Source organism: Capricornis sumatraensis, chromosome 12 (genome assembly GCF_032405125.1).
Source record: "Capricornis sumatraensis isolate serow.1 chromosome 12, serow.2, whole genome shotgun sequence".
NCBI classification, from domain to species: domain Eukaryota; kingdom Metazoa; phylum Chordata; class Mammalia; order Artiodactyla; family Bovidae; genus Capricornis; species Capricornis sumatraensis.
Window position 1 is genome coordinate 7,802,825 of NC_091080.1, and position 22,651 is coordinate 7,825,475.

A 22,651-nucleotide genomic window follows, 5' to 3' on the forward strand; every position below is an offset into this window, starting at 1 on the left:
TTTCCGAGAGTGGCACCAGACCTTGGGAAGATCAACACAAATAAGTCTTGTGGTTGACAAACCCTTATCAGAAAAAAGGCTGTAAAATGTTAATTGGCCCTTTTGGTTGGAAGATGATGTAAATTACCTAAGACTTGTGTATACAATTAGGTATGCAGAGAGAAAAGCCTGGTTTTGATAAGAGTCTGGACTGCTATCGCTGCATAACTTTGTGTTACCCATTGATCTCCATGTTTTATCAAAAGTATAAAAGGCCTTCTGAACAATAAAGGACGGGACCAGATTCTCAGACCAGTTTCTTGGACTAGTCTCGGCCTGGTTTCTTGGGAATCTGGCTCCCCCCGTGTCTCTCTCTCTCTCTCTTTTCCTCTCCCTTTTCTTCCCTCTGCTCTTTACTTTAATTTCAGGCTGAATTTCCATCTGGGGCGCGGAGGCTCGCCAGGTCTACTTATTTGCCCTGGTTATTAAGATCCGCGAGAAAGGGAGCTTAAGGCGAGGCACCCTTAGATATTCAAGCGGGCACCGGTGGCCCAACGTAGATGGTGCAAATTCCTTGTCTGGAATTTTATTGGTCTTCCGCGTAAACCAAGCTATTCAGCCCTCTTTCTCCACTTAATCTTCCTACTGCACTACAGTTTCTTAATCTAATCTTATATTAATAAATAAACAAGTCTTTCCACGCCAACGCCGTCCACCCTTCGAATTCCCTGGATCCACCGGGGCTGGACCCCGGCAATACCCGTCTCCACTAGAGAGGAAGCACGATGGTCCCGCCCACATCCAGAGGAGCCCCGTTTCCCCCTCGTAGCTCGAGATGAGGGATCCTCTCCCTGCTTTCAACGGGAAAGAATTCCCGGCGTTCCCGTCGCATCTCAAGAGGAGGCACTCTCAACAGGAAAGGCGAGAGGAACTCCATGGTCGTACCACCATTCCAAGAGTCCCCCAGATGTCTCAGTCCATTCCAGAGGAACCTCTTTGCCCTGCACTGGCTCATCTTTCATGCCGAGGATCGACTCACACCACGGTGGCACGTGGGACAGCCCTGTGGGAAAGCCTCGAGGGAAAGCCTCGAGGGAAAACCACAGATCCTTTGATCCACGCGACGGGAAGCGTGACATTGCTGCTACAGCCTGGAAGGAAAGCGCACGTGCATGCCCCCACTCGAGACGAGGCCTGACTCCCCTGGGGAGACTCCAGAAGTACCCAAAGATCCATGTCAGCCCCTGAGAGGAATCCTCGGTTCCGGCCCTGACTCCACACAAGGTTTTTGGCCCCGGTATCAACGGGAGAGGAATCCCGAGAGGCCCCCTAGCAACTCGCCTAGGGACTGGCCTCTCCTGAGGCCACCAGGGCGGGTCCCTGAGGTCCCCGTCGTAACTCGAGAACACCTGCCGCAACTCGAGAAAATCCAGGAAGTTCTCCCTTCCAGGCGAGATGAGGCCTATTTCCGATGAGGAGTCTGGAGACTAATGACACCTAACCTCTGGAACTTCGAAAGGGTTTTTCACACCCTTGCTGCAACTCAAGAAGTTCACCGCCATACCCGTCTCCACTCGAGAGGAAGCACGATGGTCCTGCCCACATCCAGAGGAGCCCCGTTTCCCCCTCGTAGCTCGAGATGAGGGATCCTTTCCCTGCTTTCAACGGGAAAGAATTCCCGGCGTTCCCGTCGCATCTCAAGAGGAGGCACTCTCAACAGGAAAGGCGAGAGGAACTCCATGGTCGTACCACCATTCCAAGAGTCCCCCAGATGTCTCAGTCCATTCCAGAGGAACCTCTGTGCCCTGCACTGGCTCATCTTTCACGCCGAGGATCGACTCACACCACGGTGGAACGTGGGACAGCCCTGTGGGAAAGCCTCGTGGGAAAACCACAGATCCTTTGATCCACGCGACGGGAAGCGTGACATTGCTGCTACAGCCTGGAAAGAAAACACACGTGCATGCCCCCACTCGAGACGAGGCCTGAATCCCCTGCTGAGACTCCAGAAGTACCCAAAGATCCATGTCAGCCCCTGAGAGGAATCCTCGTTTCCGGCCCTGACTCCACACAAGGTTTTTGGCCCCGGTATCGACGGGAGAGGAATCCCGCGAGGCCCCCTAGCAACTCGCATGTGAACTGGCCTCTCCTGAGGCCACCAGGGCGGGTCCCTGAGGTCCCCGTCGTAACTCGAGAACACCTGCCGCATCTCGAGAAAATCCAGGAAGTTCTCCCTTCCAGGCGAGATGAGGCCTATTTCCGATGAGGCGTCTGGAGACTAATGACACCTAAACTCTGGAACTTCGAAAGGGTCTTTCACACCCTTGCTGCAACTCAAGAAGTTCACTTCCATACCCGTCTCCACTCGAGAGGAAGCAGGATGGTCCCGCCCACATCCAGAGGAGCCCCGTTTCCCCCTCGTAGCTCGAGATGAGGGATCCTTTGCCTGCTTTCAACGGGAAAGAATTCCCGGCGTTCCCGTCGCATCTCAAGAGGAGGCACTCTCAACAGGAAAGGCGAGAGGAACTCCATGGTCGTACCACCATTCCAAGAGTCCCCCAGATGTCTCAGTCCATTCCAGAGGAAGCTCTTTGCCCTGCACTGGCTCATCTTTCACGCAGAGGATCGACTCACACCACGGAGGCACGTGGGACAGCCCTGTGGGAAAGCCTCGAGGGAAAGCCTCGAGGGAAAACCACAGATCCTTTGATCCACGCCACGGGAAGCGTGACATTGCTGCTACAGCCTGGAGGGAAAGCACACGTGCATGCCCCCACTCGAGACGAGGCCTGACTCCCCTGCGGAGACTCCAGAAGTACCCAAAGATCCATGTCAGCCCCTGAGAGGAATCCTCGGTTCCGGCCCTGACTCCACACAAGGTTTTTGGCCCCTGTATCGACGGGAGAGGAATCCCGAGAGGCCCCCTAGCAACTCGCATGGGGACTGGCCTTTCCTGAGGCCACCAGGGCGGGTCCCTGAGGTCCCCGTCGTAACTCGAGAACACCTGCCGCAACTCGAGAAAATCCAGGAAGTTCTCCCTTCCAGGCGAGATGAGGCCTATTTCCGATGAGGCGTCTGGAGACTAATGACACCTAACCTCTGGAACTTCGAAAGGGTCTTTCACACCCTTGCTGCAACTCAAGAAGTTCACCGCCATACCCGTCTCCACTCGAGAGGAAGCACGATGGTCCCGCCCACATCCAGAGGAGCCCCGTTTCCCCCTCGTAGCTCGAGATGAGGGATCCTTTCCCTGCTTTCAACGGGAAAGTATTCCCGTCATTCCCGTCGCATCTCAAGAGGAGGCACTCTCAACAGGAAAGGCGAGAGGAACTCCATGGTCGTACCACCATTCCAAGAGTCCCCCAGATGTCTCAGTCCATTCCAGAGGAAACTCTTTGCCCTGCACTGGCTCATCTTTCATGCCGAGGATCGACTCACACCACGGTGGCACGTGGGACAGCCCTAAGGGAAAGCCTCGAGGGAAAGCCTCGAGGGAAAACCACAGATCCTTTGATCCACGCGAAGGGAAGCGTGACATTGCTGCTACAGCCTGGAAGGAAAGCGCACGTGCATGCCCCCACTCGAGACGAGGCCTGACTCCCCTGGGGAGACTCCAGAAGTACGCAAAGATCCATGTCAGCCCCTGAGAGGAATCCTCGGTTCCGGCCCTGACTCCACACAAGGTTTTTGGCCCCGGTATCGACGGGAGAGGAATCCCGAGAGGCCCCCTAGCAACTCGCATGGGGACTGGCCTCTCCTGAGGCCACCAGGGCGGGTCCCAGGGGTCCCCGTCGTAACTCGAGAACACCTGTCCCAACTCGAGAAAATCTAGGAAGTTCTCCCTTGCAGGCGAGATGAGGCCTATTTCCGATGAGGCGTCTGGAACTAAAGACACCTAACCTCTGGAACTTCGAAAGAGTCTTTCACACCCTTGCTGCAACTCAAGAAGTTCACCGCCATACCCGTCTCCACTCGAGAGGAAGCACGATGGTCCCGCCCACATCCAGAGGAGCCCCGTTTCCCCCTCGTAGCTCGAGATGAGGGATCCTTTGCCTGCTTTCAACGGGAAAGAATTCCCGGCGATCCCGTCGCATCTCAAGAGGAGGCACTCTCAACAGGAAAGTTGAGAGGAACTCCATGGTCGTACCACCATTCCAAGAGTCCCCCAGATGTCTCAGTCCATTCCAGAGGAACCTCTTTGCCCTGCACTGGCTCATCTTTCACGCCGAGGATCGACTCACACCACGGAGGCACGTGGGACAGCCCTGTGGGAAAGCCTCGAGGGAAAGCCTCGAGGGAAAACCACAGATCCTTTGATGCACGCGACGGGAAGGGTGAAATTGCTGCTACAGCCTGGAAGGAAAGCGCACGTGCATGCCCCCACTCGAGACGAGGCCTGTCTCCCCTGGCGAGACTCCAGAAGTACCCAAAGATCCATATAAGCCCCTGAGAGGAATCCTCGGTTCCGACCCTGACTCCACACAAGGTTTTTGGCCCTGGTATCGACGGGAGAGGAATCCCGAGAGGCCCCTTAGCACCTCGCATGGGGACTGGCCTCTCCTGAGGCCACCAGGGCGGGTCCCTGAGGTCCCCGTCGTAACTCGAGAACACCTGCCGCAACTCGAGAAAATCCAGGAAGTTCTCTCTTGCAGGCGAGATGAGGCCTATTTCCGATGAGTCGTCTGGAGACTAATGACACCTAACCTCTGGAACTTCGAAAGGGTCTTTCACACCCTTGCTGCAACTCAAGAAGTTCACCGCCATACCCGTCTCCACTCGAGAGGAAGCACGATGGTCCCGCCCACATCCAGAGGAGCCCCGTTTCCCCCTCGTAGCTCGAGATGAGGGATCCTTTCCCTGCTTTCAACGGGAAAGAATTCCCGGCGTTCCCGTCGCATCTCAAGAGGAGGCACTCTCAACAGGAAAGGCGAGAGGAACTCCATGGTCGTACCACCATTCCTAGAGTCCCCCAGATGTCTCAGTCCATTCCAGAGGAACCTCTTTGCCCTGCACTGGCTCATCTTTCACCCCGAGGATCGACTCACACCACGGAGGCACGTGGGACAGCCCTGTGGGAAAGCCTCGAGGGAAAGCCTCGAGGGAAAACCACAGATCCTTTGATCCACGCGACGGGAAGCCTGACATTGCTGCTACAGCCTGGAAGGAAAGTGCACGTGCATGCCCCCACTCGAGACGAGGCCTGACTCCCCTGGGGAGACTCCAGAAGTACCCAAAGATCCATGTCAGCCCCTGAGAGGAATCCTCGGTTCCGGCCCTGACTCCACACAAGCTTTTTGGCCCCGGTATCGACGGGAGAGGAATCCCGAGAGGCCCCCTAGCAACTCGCATAGGGACTGGCCTCTCCTGAGGCCACCAGGGCGGGTTCCTGAGGTCCCCGTCGGAACTCGAGAACACCTGCCGCAACTCGAGAAAATCCAGGAAGTTCTCCCTTCCTGGCGAGATGAGGCCTATTTCCTATGTGGCGTCTGGAGACTAATGACACCTAACCTCTGGAACTTCGAAAGGGTCTTTCACACCCTTGCTGCAACTCAAGAATTTCACCACCATACCCGTCTCCACTAGAGAGGAAGCACGATGGTCCCGCCCACATCCAGAGGAGCCCCGTTTCCCCCTCGTAGCTCGAGATAAGGGATCCTTTTCCTGCTTTCAACGGGAAAGTATTCCCGGCGTTCCCGTCGCATCTCAAGAGGAGGCACTCTCAACAGGAAAGGCGAGAGGAACTCCATGGTCGTACCACCATTCCAAGAGTCCCCCAGATGTCTCAGTCCATTCCAGAGGAACCTCTTTGCCCTGCACTGGCTCATCTTTCACGCCGAGGATCGACTCACACCACGGTGGCACGTGGGACAGCCCTGTGGGAAAGCCTCGAGGGAAAACCACAGATCCTTTGATCCACGCGACGGGAAGCGTGACATTGCTGCTACAGCCGGGAAGGAAAGCGCACGTGCATGCCCCCACTCGAGAAGAGGCCTAACTCCCCTGGGGAGACTCCAGAAGTACCCAAAGATCCATGTCAGCCCCTGAGAGGAATCCTCGGTTCCGGCCCTGACTCCACACAAGGTTTTTGGCCCCGGTATCGACGGGAGAGGAATCCCGAGAGGCCCCCTAGCTCCTCGCATGGGGACTGGCCTCTCCTGAGGCCACCAGGGCGGGTCCCTGAGGTCCCCGTCGTAACTCGAGAACACCTGCCGCAACTCGAGAAAATCCAGGAAGTTCTCCCTTCCAGGCGAGATGAGGCCTATTTCCGATGAGGCGTCTGGAGACTAATGACACCTAACCTCTGGAACTTCGAAAGGGTCTTTCACACCCTTGGTGCAACTCAAGAAGTTCACCGCCATACCCGTCTCCACTCGAGAGGAAGCACGATGGTCCCGCCCACATCTAGAGGAGCCCCCTTTCCCCCTCGTATCTCGAGATGAGGGAACCTTTCCCTGCTTTAGACGGGAAAGAATTCCCGGCGTTCCCGTCGCATCTCAAGAGGAGGCACTCTCAACAGGAAAGGCGAGAGGAACTCCATGGTCGTACCACCATTCAAGGAGTCCCCAAGATGTCTCAGTCCATTCCAGAGGAACCTCTTTGCCCTGCACTGGCTCATCTTTCACGCCGAGGATCGACTCACACCACGGTGGCACGTGGGACAGCCCTGTGGGAAAGCCTCGAGGGAAAGCCTCGAGGGAAAACCACAGATCCTTTGATCCACGCGACAGGAAGCGTGACATTGCTGCTACAGCCTGGAAGGAAAGCGCACGTGCATGCCCCCACTCGAGACGAGGCCTGACTCCCCTGGGGAGACTCCAGAAGTACCCAAAGATCCATGTCAGCCCCTGAGAGGAATCCTCGGTTCCGGCCCTGACTCCACACAAGGTTTTTGGCCCCGGTATCGACGGGAGAGGAATCCCGAGAGGCCCCCTAGCACATCGCATGGGGACTGGCCTCTCCTGAGGCCACCAGGGCGGGTCCCTGAGGTCCCCGTCGTAACTCGAGAACACCTGCCGCAACTCGAGAAAATCCAGGAAGTTCTCCCTTCCAGGCGAGATGAGGCCTATTTCCGATGAGGCGTCTGGAGACTAATGACACCTAACCTCTGGAACTTCGAAAGGGTCTTTCACACCCTTGCTGCAACTCAAGAAGTTCACCGCCATACCCGTGTCCACTCGAGAGGAAGCACGATGGTCCCGCCCACATCCAGAGGAGCCCCGTTTCCCCCTCGTAGCTCGAGATGAGGGATCCTTTCCCTGCTTTCAACGGGAAAGAATTCCCGGCGTTCCCGTCGCATCTCAAGAGGAGGCACTCTCAACAGGAAAGGCGAGAGGAACTCCATGGTCGTACCACCATTCCAAGAGTCCCCCAGATGTCTCAGTCCATTGCAGAGGAACCTCTTTGCCCTGCACTGGCTCATCTTTCACGCCGAGGATCGACTCACACCACGGTGGCACGTGGGACAGCCCTGTGGGAAAGTCTCGAGGGAAAACCACAGATCCTTTGATACACGCCACGGGAAGCGTGACATTGCTGCTACAGCCTGGAAGGAAAGCGCACGTGCATGCCCCCACTCGAGTCGAGGCCTGACTCCCCTGGGGAGACTCCAGAAGTACCCAAAGATCCATGTCAGCCCATGAGAGGAATCCTCGGTTCCGGCCCTGACTCCACACAAGCTTTTTGGCCCCGGTATCGACGGGAGAGGAATCCCGAGAGGCCCCTTAGCACCTCGCATGGGGACTGGCCTCTCCTGAGGCCACCAGGGCGGGTCCCTGAGGTCCCCGTCGTAACTCGAGAACACCTGCCGCAACTCGAGAAAATCCAGGAAGTTCTCCCTTCCAGGCGAGATGAGGCCTATTTCCGATGAGGCGTCTGGAGACTAATGACACCTAACCTTTGGAATTTCGAAAGGGACTTTCACACCCTTGCTGCAACTCAAGAAGTTCACCGCCATACCCGTCTCCACTCGAGAGGAAGCACGATGGTCCCGCCCACATCCAGAGGAGCCCCGTTTCCCTCTCGGAGCTCGAGATGAGGGATCCTTCCCTGCTTTCAACGGGAAGGAATTCCCGGCGTTCCCGTCGCATCTCAAGAGGAGGCACTCTCAACAGGAAAGGCGAGAGGAACTCCATGGTCCTACCACCATTCCTAGAGTCCCCCAGATGTCTCAGTGCATTCCAGAGGAACCTCTTTGCCCTGCACTGGCTCATCTTTCACGCCGAGGATCGACTCACACCACGGAGGCACGTGGGACAGCCCTGTGGGAAAGCCTCGAGGGAAAGCCTCGAGGGAAAACCACAGATCCTTTGATCCACGCGACGGGAAGCGTGACATTGCTGCTACAGCCTGGAAGGAAAGCGCACGTGCATGCCCCCACTCAAGACGAGGCCTGTCTCCCCTGGCGAGACTCCAGAAGTACCCAAAGATCCATGTCAGCCCCTGAGAGGAATCCTCGGTTCCGACCCTGACTCCACACAAGGTTTTTGGCCTTGGTATCGACGGGAGAGGAATCCCGAGAGGCCCCCTAGCACCTCGCATGGGGACTGGCCTCTCCTGAGGCCACCAGGGCGGGTCCCTGAGGTCCCCGTCGTAACTCGAGAACACCTGCCGCAACTCGAGAAAATCCAGGAAGTTCTCCCTTCCAGGCGAGATGAGGCCTATTTCCGATGAGGCGTCTGGAGACTAATGACACCTAACCTCTGGAACTTCGAAAGGGTCTTTCACACCCTTGCTGCAACTCAAGAAGTTCACCGCCATACCCGTCTCCACTCGAGAGGAAGCACAATGGTCCCGCCCACATCCAGAGGAGCCCCGTTTCCCCCTCTTAGCTCGAGATGAGGGATCCTTTCCCTGCTTTCAACGGGAAAGAATTCCCGGTGTTCCCGTCGTATCTCAAGAGGAGGCACTCTCAACAGGAAAGGCGAGAGGAACTCCATGGTCGTACCACCATTCCAAGAGTCCCCCAGATGTCTCAGTCCATTCCAGAGGAACCTCTTTGCCCTGCACTGGCTAATCTTTCACGCCGAGGATCGACTCACACCACGGTGGCACCTGGGACAGCCCTGTGGGAAAGCCTCGAGGGAAAGCCTCGAGGGAATACCACAGATCCTTTGATCCACGCGACGGGAAGCGTGACATTGCTGCTACAGCCTGGAAGGAAAGCGCACGTGCATGCCCCCACTCGAGTCGAGGCCTGACTCCCCTGGGGAGACTACAGAAGTACCCAAAGATCCATGTCAGCCCCTGAGAGGAATCCTCGGTTCCAGCCCTGACTCCACACAAGCTTTTTGGCCCCGGTATCGACGGGAGAGGAATCCCGAGAGGCCCACTAGCAACTCGCATGGGGACTGGCCTCTCCTGAGGCCACCAGGGCGGGTCCCTGAGGTCCCCGTCTTAACTCGAGAACACCTGCCGCAACTCGAGAAAATCCAGGAAGTTCTCCCTTCCAGGCGAGATGAGGCCTATTTCCGATGAGCCGTCTGGAGACTAATGACACCTAACCTTTGGAATTTCGAAAGGGTCTTTCACACCCTTGCTGCAACTCAAGAAGTTCACCGCCATACCCGTCTCCACTCGAGAGGAAGCACGATGGTCCCGCCCACATCCAGAGGAGCCCCGTTTCCCTCTCGGAGCTCGAGATGAGGGATCCTTTCCTGCTTTCAACGGGAAGGAATTCCCGGCGTTCCCGTCGCATCTCAAGAGGAGGCACTCTCAACAGGAAAGGCGAGAGGAACTCCATGGTCGTACCACCATTCCTAGAGTCCCCCAGATGTCTCAGTCCATTCCAGAGGAACCTCTTTGCCCTGCACTGGCTCATCTTTCACGCCGAGGATCGACTCACACCACGGAGGCACGTGGGACAGCCCTGTGGGAAAGCCTCGAGGGAAAGCCTCGAGGGAAAACCACAGATCCTTTGATCCACGCCACGGGAAGCGTGACATTGCTGCTACAGCCTGTAAGGAAAGCGCACGTGCATGCCCCCACTCGAGACGAGGCCTGACTCCCCTGGGGAGACTCCAGAAGTACCCAAAATCCATGTCAGCCCGTGAGAGGAATCCTCGGTTCCGGCCCTGACTCCACACAAGGTTTTTGGCCCCGGTATCGACGGGAGAGGAATCCCGAGAGGCCCCCTAGAACCTCGCATGGCTACTGGCCTCTCCTGAGGCCACCAGGGCCGGTCCCTGAGGTCCCCGTCGTAACTCGAGAACACCTGCCGCAACTCGAGAAAATCCAGGAAGTTCTCCCTTCCAGGCGAGATGAGGCCTATTTCAGATGAGGCGTCTGGAGACTAATGACACCTAACCTCTGGAAATTCGAAAGGGTCTTTCACACCCTTGCTGCTACTCAAGAAGTTCACCGCCATACCCGTCTCCACTCGAGAGGAAGCACGATGGTCCCGCCCACATCCAGAGGAGCCCCGTTTCCCCCTCGTAGCTCGAGATGAGGGATCCTTTCCCTGCTTTCAACGGGAAAGAATTCCCGGCGTTCCCGTCGCATCTCAAGAGGAGGCACTCTCAACAGGAAAGGCGAGAGGAACTCCATGGTCCTACCACCATTCCTAGAGTCCCCCAGATGTCTCGATCCATTCCAGAGGAACCTCTTTGCCCTGCACTGGCTCATCTTTCACGCCGAGGATCGACTCACACCACGGAGGCACGTGGAACAGCCCTGTGGGAAAGCCTCGAGGGAAAGCCTCGAGGGAAAACCACAGATCCTTTGATCCACGCGACGGGAAGCGTGACATTGCTGCTACAGCCTGGAAGGAAAGCGCACGTGCATGCCCCCACTCGAGACGAGGCCTGACTCCCGTGGGGAGACTCCAGAAGTACCCAAAGATCCATATAAGCCCCTGAGAGGAATCCTCGGTTCCGGCCCTGACTGCACAAAAGTTTTTTGGCCCCGGTATCGACGGGAGAGGAATCCCGAGAGGCCCCCTAGCACCTCGCATGGGGACTGGCCTCTCCTGAGGCCAACAGGGCGGGTCCCTGAGGTCCCCGTCGTAACTCGAGAACACCTGCCGCAACTCGAGAAAATCCAGGAAGTTCTCCCTTCCATGCGAGATGAGGCCTATTTCCGATGAGGCGTCTGGAGACTAATGACACCTAACCTCTCGAACTTCGAAAGGGTCTTTCACACCCTTGCTGCAACTCAAGAAGTTCACCGCCATACCCGTCTCCACTCGAGAGGAAGCACGATGGTCCCGCCCACATCCAGAGGAGCCCCGTTTCCCCCTCGTAGCTCAAGATGAGGGATCCTTTCCCTGCTTTCAATGGGAAAGAATTCCCGGCGTTCCCGTCGCATCTCAAGAGGAGGCACTCTCAACAGGAAAGGCGAGAGGAACTCCATGGTCGTACCACCGTTCCAAGAGTCCCCCAGATGTCTCAGTCCATTCCAGAGGAACCTCTTTGCCCTGCACTGGTTCATCTTTCACGCCGAGGATCGACTCACACCACGGTGGCACGTGGGACAGCCCTGTGGGAAAGCCTCGAGGGAAAACCACAGATCCTTTGATCCACGCCACGGGAAGCGTGACATTGCTGCTACAGCCTGGAAGTAAAGCGCACGTGCATGCCCCGACTCGAGACGAGGCCTGACTCCCCTGGGGAAACTCCAGAAGTACCCAAAGATCCATGTCAGCCCCTGAGAGGAATTCTCGGTTCCGGCCCTGACTCCACACAAGGTTTTTGACCCCGGTATCGACGGGAGAGGAATCCCGAGAGGCCCCCTAGCAACTCGCATGGGGACTGGCCTCTCCTGAGGCCACCAGGGCGGGTCCCTGAGGTCCCCGTTGTAACTCGAGAACACCTGCCGCAACTCGAGAAAATCCAGGAAGTTCTCCCTTCCAGGCGAGATGAGGCCTATTTCCGATGAGGCGTCTGGAGACTAATGACACCTAACCTCTGGGACTTCGAAAGGGTCTTTCACACCCTTGCTGCAACTCAAGAAGTTCACCGCCATACCCGTCTCCACTCGAGAGGAAGCACGATGGTCCCGCCCACATCCAGAGGAGCCCCGTTTCCCCCTCGTGGCTCGAAATGAGGGATCCTTTCCCTGCTTTCAACGGGAAAGAATTCCCGGCGTTCCCGTCGCATCTCAAGAGGTGGCACTCTCAACAGGAAAGGCGAGAGGAACTCCATGGTCGTACCACCATTCCACGAGTCCCCCAGATGTCTGAGTCCATTCCAGAGGAACCTCTTTGCCCTGCACTGGCTCATCTTTCACGCCGAGGATCGACTCACACCACGGTGGCACGTGGGACAGCCCTGTGGGAAAGCCTCGAGGGAAAGCCTCGAGGGAAAACCACAGATCCTTTGATCCATGCGACGGGAAGCGTGACATTGCTGCTACAGCCTGGAAGGAAAGCGCACGTGCATGCCCCAACTCGAGACGAGCCCTGACTCCCTTGGGGAGACTCCAGAAGTACCCAAAGATCCATGTCAGCCCCTGAAAGGAATCCTCGGTTCCGGCCCTGACTCCACACAAGGTTTTTGGCCCCGGTATGGACGGGAGAGGAATCCCGAGAGGCCCCCTAGCAACTCCCATGGGGACTGGCCTCTCCTGAGGCCACCAGGGCGGGTCCCTGAGGTCCCCGTCGTAACTCGAGAACACCTGCCGCAACTCGAGAAAATCCAGGAAGTTCTCCCTTCCAGGCGAGATGAGGCCTATTTCCGATGAGGCGTCTGGAGAGTAATGACACCTAAACTCTGGAACTTCGAAAGGGTCTTTCACACCCTTGCTGCAACTCAAGAAGTTCACCGCCATATGCGTCTCCACTCGAGAGGAAGCACGATGGTCCCGCCCACATCCAGAGGAGCCCCGTTTCCCCCTCGTAGCTCGAGATGAGGGATCCTTTCCCTGCTTTCAACGGGAAAGAATTCCCGGCGTTCCCGTCGCATCTCAAGAGGAGGCACTCTCAACAGGAAAGGCGAGAGGAACTCCATGGTCGTACCACCATTCCAAGAGTCCCCCAGATGTCTCAGTCCATTCCAGAGGAACCTCTTTGCCCTGCACTGGCTCATCTTTCACGCCGAGGATCGACTCACACCACGGTGGCACGTGGGACAGCCCTGTGGGAAAGCCTCGAGGGAAAACCACAGATCCTTTGATCCACGCGACGGGAAGCGTGACATTGCTGCTACAGCCTGGAAGGAAAGCGCACGTGCATGCCCCCACTCGAGACGAGGCCTGACTCCCCTGGGGAGACTCCAGAAGTACCCAAAGATCCATGTCAGCCCCTGAGAGGAATCCTCGGTTCCAGCCCTGACTGCACACAAGGTTTTTGGCCCCGGTATCGACGGGAGAGGAATCCCGATAGGCCCCCTAGCACCTCGCATGGGGACTGGCCTCTCCTGAGGCCACCAGAGCGGGTCCCTGAGGTCCCCGTCGTAACTCGAGAACACCTGCCGCAACTCGAGAAAATCCAGGAAGTTCTCCCTTCCAGGCGAGATGAGGCCTATTTCCGATGAGGCGTCTGGAGACTAATGACACCTAACCTCTGGAACTTCGAAAGGGTCTTTCACACACTTGCTGCAACTCAAGAAGTTCACCGCCATACCCGTCTCCACTCGAGAGGAAGCACGATGGTCCCGCCCACATCCAGAGGAGCCCCGTTTCCCCCTCGTAGCTCGAGATGAGGGATCCTTTCCCTGCTTTCAACGGGAAAGTATTCCCGTCATTCCCGTCGCATCTCAAGAGGAGGCACTCTCAACAGGAAAGGCGAGAGGAACTCCATGGTCGTACCACCATTCCAAGAGTCCCCCAGATGTCTGAGTCCATTCCAGAGGAACCTCATTGCCCTGCACTGGCTCATCTTTCACGCCGAGGATCGACTCACACCACGGTGGCACGTGGCACAGCCATGTGGGAAAGCCTCGAGGGAAAGCCTCGAGGGAAAACCACAGATCCTTTGATCCACGCGAAGGGAAGCATGACATTGCTGCTACAGCCTGGAAGGAAAGCGCACGTGCATGCCCCCACTCGAGACGAGGCCTGAATCCCCTGGGGAGACTCCAGAAGTACCCAAAGATCCATGTCAGCCCCTGAGAGGAATCCTCGTTTCCGGCCCTGACTGCACACAAGGTTTTTGGCCCCGGTATCGACGGGAGAGGAATCCCGAGAGGCCCCCTAGCACCTCGCATGGGGACTGGCCTCTCCTGAGGCCACCAGGGCGGGTCCCTGAGGTCCCCGTCGTAACTCGAGAACACCTGCCGCAACTCGAGAAAATCCAGGAAGTTCTCCCTTCCAGGCGAGATGAGGCCTATTTCCGATGAGGCGTCTGGAGACTAATGACACCCAACCTCTGAAACTTCGAAAGGGTCTTTCACACCCTTGCTGCTACTCAAGAAGTTCACCTCCTTGCCCGTCTCCACTCGAGAGGAAGCACGATGGTCCCGCCCACATCCAGAGGAGCCCCGTTTCCACCTCGTAGCTAGAGATGAGGGATCCTTTCCCTGCTTTCAACGGGAAAGAATTCCCGGCGTTCCCGTCGCATCCAAAGAGGAGGCACTCTCAACAGGAAAAGCGAGAGGAACTCCATGGTCGTACCACCATTCCAAGAGTCCCCCAGATGTCTCAGTCCATTCCAGAGGAACCTCTTTGCCCTGCACTGGCTCATCTTTCACGCCGAGGATCGACTCACACCACGGTGGCACGTGGGACAGCCCTGTGGGAAAGCCTCGAGGGAAAGTCTCGAGGGAAAACCACAGATCCTTTGATGCACGCGACGGGAAGCGTGACATTGCTGCTACAGCCTGGAAGGAAAGCGCACGTGCATGCCCCCACTCGAGACGAGGCCTGACTCCCCTGGGGAGACTCCAGAAGTACCCAAAGATCCATGTCACCCCTGAGAGGAATGCTCGGTTCCGGCCCTGACTCCACACAAGGCTTTTGGCCCCGGTATCGACGGGAGAGGAATCCCGAGAGGCCCCCTAGCAACTCGCATGGGGACTGGCCTCTCCTGAGGCCACCAGGGCGGGTCCCTGAGGTCCCCGTCGTAACTCGAGAACACCTGCCGCAACTCGAGAAAATCCAGGAAGTTCTCCCTTCCAGGAGAGATGAGGCCTATTTCCGATGAGGCGTCTGCAGACTAATGACACCTAAACTCTGGAACTTCGAAAGGGTCTTTCACACCCTTGCTGCAACTCAAGAAGTTCACCGCCATACCCGTGTCCACTCGGGAGGAAGCACGATGGTCCCGCCCACATCCAGAGGAGCCCCATTTCACCCTCGGAGCTCGAGATGAGGGATCCTTTCCCTGCTTTCAACGGGAAAGAATTCCCGGCGTTCCCGTCGCATCTCAAGAGGAGGCACTCTCAACAGGAAAGGCGAGAGGAACTCCATGGTCGTACCACCATTCCAAGAGTCCCCCAGATGTCTCAGTCCATTCCAGAGGAACCTCTTTGCCCTGCACTGGCTCATCTTTCACGCCGAGGATCGACTCACACCACGGTGGCACGTGGGACAGCCCTGTGGGAAAGCCTCGAGGGAAAACCACAGATCCTTTGATCCACGCGACGGGAAGCGTGACATTGCTGCTACAGCCTGGAAGGAAAGCACACGTGCATGCCCCCAATCGAGAAGAGGCCTGACTCCCCTGGTGGGACTCCAGAAGTACCCAAAAATCCATGTCAGCTCCTGAGAGGAATCCTCGGTTCCAGCCCTGACTCCACACAAGGTTTTTGGCCCCGGTATCGACGGGAGAGGAATCCCGAGAGGCCCCCTAGCAACTCGCATGGGGACTGGCCTCTCCTGAGGCCACCAGGGCGGGTCCCTGAGGTCCCCGTCGTAACTCGAGAACACCGGCCGCACCTCGAGAAAATCCGGGAAGTTCTCCCTTCCAGGCGAGATGAGGCCTATTTCCGATGAGGCGTCTGGAGACTAATGACACCTAACCTCTGGAACTTCGAAAGGGTCTTTCACACCCTTGCTGCAACTCAAGAAGTTCACCGCCATACCCGTGTCCACTCAAGAGGAAGCACGATGGTCCCGCCCACATCCAGAGGAGCCCCGTTTCCCCCTCGTAGCTCGAGATGAGGGATCCTTTCCCTGCTTTCACCGGGAAAGAATTCCCGGCATTCCCGTCGCATCTCAAGAGGAGGCACTCTCAACAGGAAAGGCGAGAGGAACTCCATGGTCGTACCACCATTCCAAGAGTCCCCCAGATGTCTCAGTCCATTCCAGAGGAAGCTCTTTGCCCTGCACTGGCTCATCTTTCACGCCGAGGATCGACTCACACCACGGTGGCACGTGGGACAGCCCTGTGGGAAAGCCTCTAGGGAAAGCCTCGAGGGAAAACCACAGATCCTTTGATCCACAAGACGGGAAGCGTGACATTTCTGCTACAGCCTGGAAGGAAAGCGCACGTGCATGCCCCCACTCGAGACGAGGCCTGACTCCCCTGGGGAGACTCTAGAAGTACCCAAAGATCCATGTCAGCCCATGAGAGGAATCCTCGGTTCCGGCCCTGACTCCACACAAGGTTTTTGGCCCCGGTATCGACGGGAGAGGAATCCCGAGAGGCCCCCTAGCAACTCGCATGGAGACTGGCCGTTCCTGAGGCCATCAGGGCGGGTCCCTGTGGTACCCGTCGTAACTCGAGAACACCTGCCGCACCTCGAGAAAATTCAGGAAGTTCTCCCTTCCAGGCTAGATGAGGCCTATTTCCGATGAGGCTTCTGGAGACTAATGACACCTAACCTCTGGAACTTCAAAAGGGTCTTTCACACCCTTGCTGCAACTCAAGAAGTTCACCGCCATACCCGTCTCCACTCGAGAGGAAGCACGATGGTCCCGCCCACATCCAGAGGAGCCCTGTTTCCCCCTCGTAGCTCGAGAAGAGGGATCCTTTCCCTGCTTTAAACGGGAAAGAATTCCCGGCGTTCCCGGCGCATCTCAAGAGGAGGCACTCTCAACAGGAAAGGCGAGAGGAACTCCATGGTCGTACCACCATTCCAAGAGTCCCCCAGATGTCTCAGTCCATTCCAGAGGAACCTCTTTGCCCTGCACTGGCTCATCTTTCACGCCGAGGATCGACTCACACTACGGTGGCACGTGGGACAGCCCTGTGGGAAAGCCTCGAGGGAAAGCCTCGAGGGAAAACCACAGATCCTTTGATCCACGCGACGGGAAGCGTGACATTGCTGCTACAGCCTGGAAGGAAAGCACACGTGCATGCCCCCACTCGAGACGAGGCCTGACTCCCCTGGGGAGACTCCAGAAGTACCCAAAGATCCATGTCAGCCCCTGAGAGGAATCCTCGGTTCCGGCCCTGACTCCACACAAGGTTTTTGGCCCCGGTATCGACGGGAGAGGAATCCCGAGAGGCCCCCTAGCAACTTGCATGGGGACTGGCCTCTCCTGAGGCCACCAGGGCGGGTCCCTGAGGTCCCCGTCGTAACTCGAGAACACCTGCCGCAACTCGAGAAAATCCAGGAAGTTCTCCCTTCCAGGCGAGATGAGGCCTATTTCCGATGAGGCGTCTGGAGACTAATGACACCTAACCTCTGGAACTTCGAAAGGGTCTTTCACACCCTTGCTGCAACTCAAGAAGTTTACCGCCATACCCGTCTCCACACGAGAGAAAGCACGATGGTCCCGCCCACATACAGAGGAGCCACGTTTCCCCCTCGGAGCTCGAGATGAGGGATCCTTTCCCTGCTTCCAACGGGAAAGAATTCCCGGCATTCCCGTCGCAGCTCAAGAGGAGGCACTCTCAACAGGAAAGGCGAGAGGAACTCCATGGTCGTACCACCATTCCAAGAGTCCCCCAGATGTCTCAGTCCATTCCAGAGGAACCTCTTTGCCCTGCACTGGCTCATCTTTCACGCCGAGGATCGACTCACACCACGGTGGCACGTGGGTCAGCCCTGCTGGAAAGCCTCCAGGGAAAGCCTCGAGGGAAAACCACAGATCCTTTGATGCACGCGACGGGAAGCGCGACATTGCTGCTACAGCCTGGAAGGAAAGCGCACGTGCATGCCCCCACTCGAGACGAGGCCTGACTCCCCTGGGGAGACTCCAGAAGTACCCAAAGATCCATGTCAGCCCCTGAGAGGAATCCTCGGTTCCGGCCCTGACTCCACACAAGGTTTTTGGCCCCGGTATCGACGGGAGAGGAATCCCGAGAGGCCCCCTAGCAACTCGCATGGGGACTGGCCTCTCCTGAGGCCACCAGGGCGGGTCCCTGAGGTCCCCGTCGTAACTCGAGAACACCTGCCGCAACTCGAGAAAATCCAGGAAGTTCTCCCTTCCAGGCGAGATGAGGCCTATTTCCGATGAGGCGTCTGGAGACTAATGACACCTAACCTCTGGAACGTCGAAAGGGTCTTTCACACCCTTGCTGCAACTCAAGAAGTTCACCGCCATACCCGTCTCCACTCGAGAGGAAGCACGATGGTCCCGCCCACATCCAGAGGAGCCCCGTTTCCCCCTCGGAGCTCGAGATGAGGGATCCTTTCCCTGCTTTCAACGGGAAAGAATTCCCGGCGTTCCCGTCGCATCTCAAGAGGAGGCACTCTCAACAGGAAAGGCGAGAGGAACTCCATGGTCGTACCACCATTCCAAGAGTCCCCCAGATGTCTCAGTCCATTCCAGAGGAACCTCTTTGCCCTGCACTGGCTCATCTTTCACGCCGAGGATCGACTCACACCACGGTGGCACGTGGGACAGTCCTGTGGGAAAGCCTCGAGGGAAAGCCTCGAGGGAAAACCACAGATCCTTTGATGCACGCGACGGGAAGCGTGACATTGCTGCTACAGCCTGGAAGGAAAGCGCACGTGCATGTCCCCACTCGAGACGAGGCCTGACTCCCCTGGGGAGACTCCAGAAGTACCCAAAGATCCATGTCACCCCTGAGAGGAATCCTCGGTTCCGGCCCTGACTCCACACAAGGTTTTTGGCCCCGGTATCGACGGGAGAGGAATCCCGAGAGGCCCCCTAGCAACTCGCATGGGGACTGGCCTCTCCTGAGGCCACCAGGGCGGGTCCCTGAGGTCCCCGTCATGTCTCGAGAACACCTGCCGCAAATCGAGAATATCCAGGAAGTTCTCCCTTCCAGGCGAGATGAGGCCTATTTCCGATGAGGCGTCTGGAGACTAATGACACCTAACCTCTGGAATTTCGAAAGGGTCTTTCACACCCTTGCTGCAACTCAAGAAGTTCACCGCCATACCCGTGTCCACTCGAGAGGAAGCACGATGGTCCCGCCCACATCCAGAGGAGCCCCGTTTCCCCCTCGTAGCTCGAGATGAGGGATCCTTTCCCTGCTTTCAACGGGAAAGAATTCCCGGCGTTCCCGTCGCATCCAAAGAGGAGGCACTCTCAACAGGAAAGGCGAGAGGAACTCCATGGTCGTACCACCATTCCAAGAGTCCCCCAGATGTCTCAGTCCATTCCAGAGGAACCTCTTTGCCCTGCACTGGCTCATCTTTCACGCCGAGGATCGACTCACACCACGGTGGCACGTGGGACAGCCCTGTGGGAAAGCCTCGAGGGAAAGCCTCGAGGGAAAACCACAGATCCTTTAATCCTCGCGATGGGAAGCGTGACATTGCTGCTACAGCCTGGAAGGAAAGCGCACGTGCATGCCCCCACTCGAGACGAGGCCTGACTCCCCTGGGGAGACTCCAGAAGTACCCAAAGATCCATGTAACCCCTGAGAGGAATGCTCGGTTCCGGCCCTGACTCCACACAAGGTTTTGGCCCCGGTATCGACGGGAGAGGAATCACGAGAGGCCCCCTAGCAACTCGCATGGGGACTGGCCTCTACTGAGGCCACCAGGGCGGGTCCCTGAGGTCCCCGTAGTAACTCGAGAACACCTGCCGCAACTCGAGAAAATCCAGGAAGTTCTCCCTTCCAGGCGAGATGAGGCCTATTTCCGATGAGGCGTCTGGAGACTAATGACACCTAACCTCTGGAACTTCGAAAGGGTCTTTCACACCCTTGCTGCAACTCAAGAAGTTCACCGCCATACCTGTGTCCACTCGGGAGGAAGCACGATGGTCCCGCCCACATCCAGAGGAGCCCCGTTTCCCCCTCGGAGCTCGAGATGAGGGATCCTTTCCCTGCTTTCAACGGGAAAGAATTCCCGGCGTTCCCGTCGCATCTCAAGAGGAGGCACTCTCAACAGGAAAGGCGAGAGGAACTCCATGGTCGTACCACCATTCCAAGAGTCCCCCAGATGTCTCAGTCCATTCCAGAGGAACCCCTTTGCCCTGAACTGGCTCATCTTTCACGCCGAGGATCGACTCACACCACGGTGGCACGTGGGACAGCCCTGTGGGAAAGCCTTGAGAGAAAACCACAGATCATTTGATCCACGCGACGGGAAGCGTGACATTGCTGCTACAGCCTGAAAGGAAAGCGCACGTGCATGCCCCCACTCGAGACGAGGCCTGACTCCCCTGGGGAGACTCTAGAAGTACCCAAAGATCCATGTCAGCCCCTGAGAGGAATCCTCGGTTCCGGCCCTGACTCCACACAAGGTTTTTGGCCCCGGTATCGACGGGAGAGGAATCCCGAGAGGCCCCCTAGCAACTCGCATGGGGACTGGCCTCTCCTGAGGCCACCAGGGCGGGTCCCTGAGGTCCCCGTCGTAACTCGAGAACACCTGCCGCAACTCGAGAAAATCCAGGAAGTTCTCCCTTCCAGGCGAGATGAGGCCTATTTCCGATGAGGCGTCTGGAGACTAATGACACCTAACCTCTGGAACTTCGAAAGGGTCTTTCACACCCTTGCTGCAACTCAAGAAGTTCACCGCCATACCCGTCTCCACTCGAGAGGAAGCACGATGGTCCCGCCCACATCCAGAGGAGCCCCGTTTCCCCCTCGTAGCTCGAGATGAGGGATCCTTTCCCTGCTTTCAACGGGAAAGAATTCCCGGCGTTCCCGTCGGATCTCAAGAGGAGGCACTCTTAACAGGAAAGGCGAGAGGAACTTCATGGTCGTACCACCATTCCAAGAGTCCCCCAGATGTCTCAGTCCATTCCAGAGGAACCTCTTTGCCCTGCACTGGCTCATCTTTCGCGCCGAGGATCGACTCACACCACGATGGCACGTGGGACAGCCCTGTGGGAAAGCCTCGAGGGAAAGCCTCGAGGGAAAACCACACATCATTTGATCCACGCGACGGGAAGCGTGACATTGCTGCTACAGCCTGGAAGGAAAGTGCACGTGCATGCCCCCACTCGAGACGAGGCCTGACTCCCCTGGGGAGACTCCAGAAGTACCCAAAGATCCATGTCAGCCCCTGAGAGGAATCCTCGGTTCCGGCCCTGACTCCACACAAGGTTTTTGGCCCCGGTATCGACGGGAGAGGAATCCCGAGAGGCCCCCTAGCAACTCGCATGGGGACTGGCCTCTCCTGAGGCCACCAGGGCGGGTCCCTGAGGTCCCCGTCGTAACTCGAGAACACCTGCCGCAACTCGAGAAAATCCAGGAAGTTCTCCCTTCCAGGCAAGATGAGGCCTATTTCCGATGAGGCCTCTGGAGACTAATGACACCAAACTTCTGGAACTTCGAAAGGGTCTTTCACAACCTTGGTGCAACTCAAGAAGTTCACCGCCATACCCGTCTCTACTCGAGAGGAAGCACGATGGTCCCGCCCACATCCAGAGGAGCCCCGTTTCCCCCTCGTAGCTCGAGATAAGGGATCCTTTCCCTGCTTTCAACGGCAAAGAATTCCCGGCGTTCCCGTCGCATCTCAAGAGGAGGCACTCTCAACAGGAAAGGCGAGAGGAACTCCATGGTCGTACCACCATTCCAAGAGTCCCCCAGATGTCTCAGTCCATTCCAGAGGAACCTCTTTGCCCTGCACTGGCTCATCTTTCACGCCGAGGATCGACTCACACCACGGTGGCACGTGGGACAGCCCTGTGGGAAAGCCTCGAGGGAAAACCACAGATCATTCGATCCACGGGACGGGAAGCGTGACATTGCTGCTACAGCCTGGAAGGAAAGCGCACGTGCATGCCCCCACTCGAGAAGAGGCCTGACTCCCCTGGGGAGACTCTAGAAGTACCCAAAGATCCATGTCAGCCCCTGAGAGGAATCCTCGGTTCTGGCCCTGACTCCACACAAGGTTTTTGGCCCCGGTATCGACGGGAGAGGAATCCTGAGAGGCCCCCTAGCAACTCGCATGGGGACTGGCCTCTCCTGAGGCCATCAGGGCGGGTCCCTGTGGTACCTGTCGTAACTCGAGAACACCTGCCGCACCTCGAGAAAATCCAGGAAGTTCTCCCTTCCAGGCTAGATGAGGCCTATTTCCGATGAGGCGTCTGGAGACAAATGACACCTAACCTCTGGAACTTCGAAAGGGTCTTTCACACCCTTGCTGCAACTCAAGAAGTTCACCGACATACCCGTCTCCACTCGAGAGGAAGCACGATGGTCCCGCCCACATCCCGAGGAGCCCCGTTTCCCCCTCGTAGCTCGAGATGAGGGATCCTTTCCCTGCTTTCAACGGGAAAGAATTCCCGGCGTTCCCGTCGCATCTCAAGAGGAGGCACTCTCAACAGGAAAGGCGAGAGGAACTCCATGGTCGTACCACCATTCCAAGAGTCCCCCAGATGTCTCAGTCCATTCCAGAGGAACCTCTTTGCCCTGCACTGGCTCATCTTTCACGCCGAGGATCGAATCACACCACGGTGGCACGTGGGACAGCCCTGTGGGAAAGCC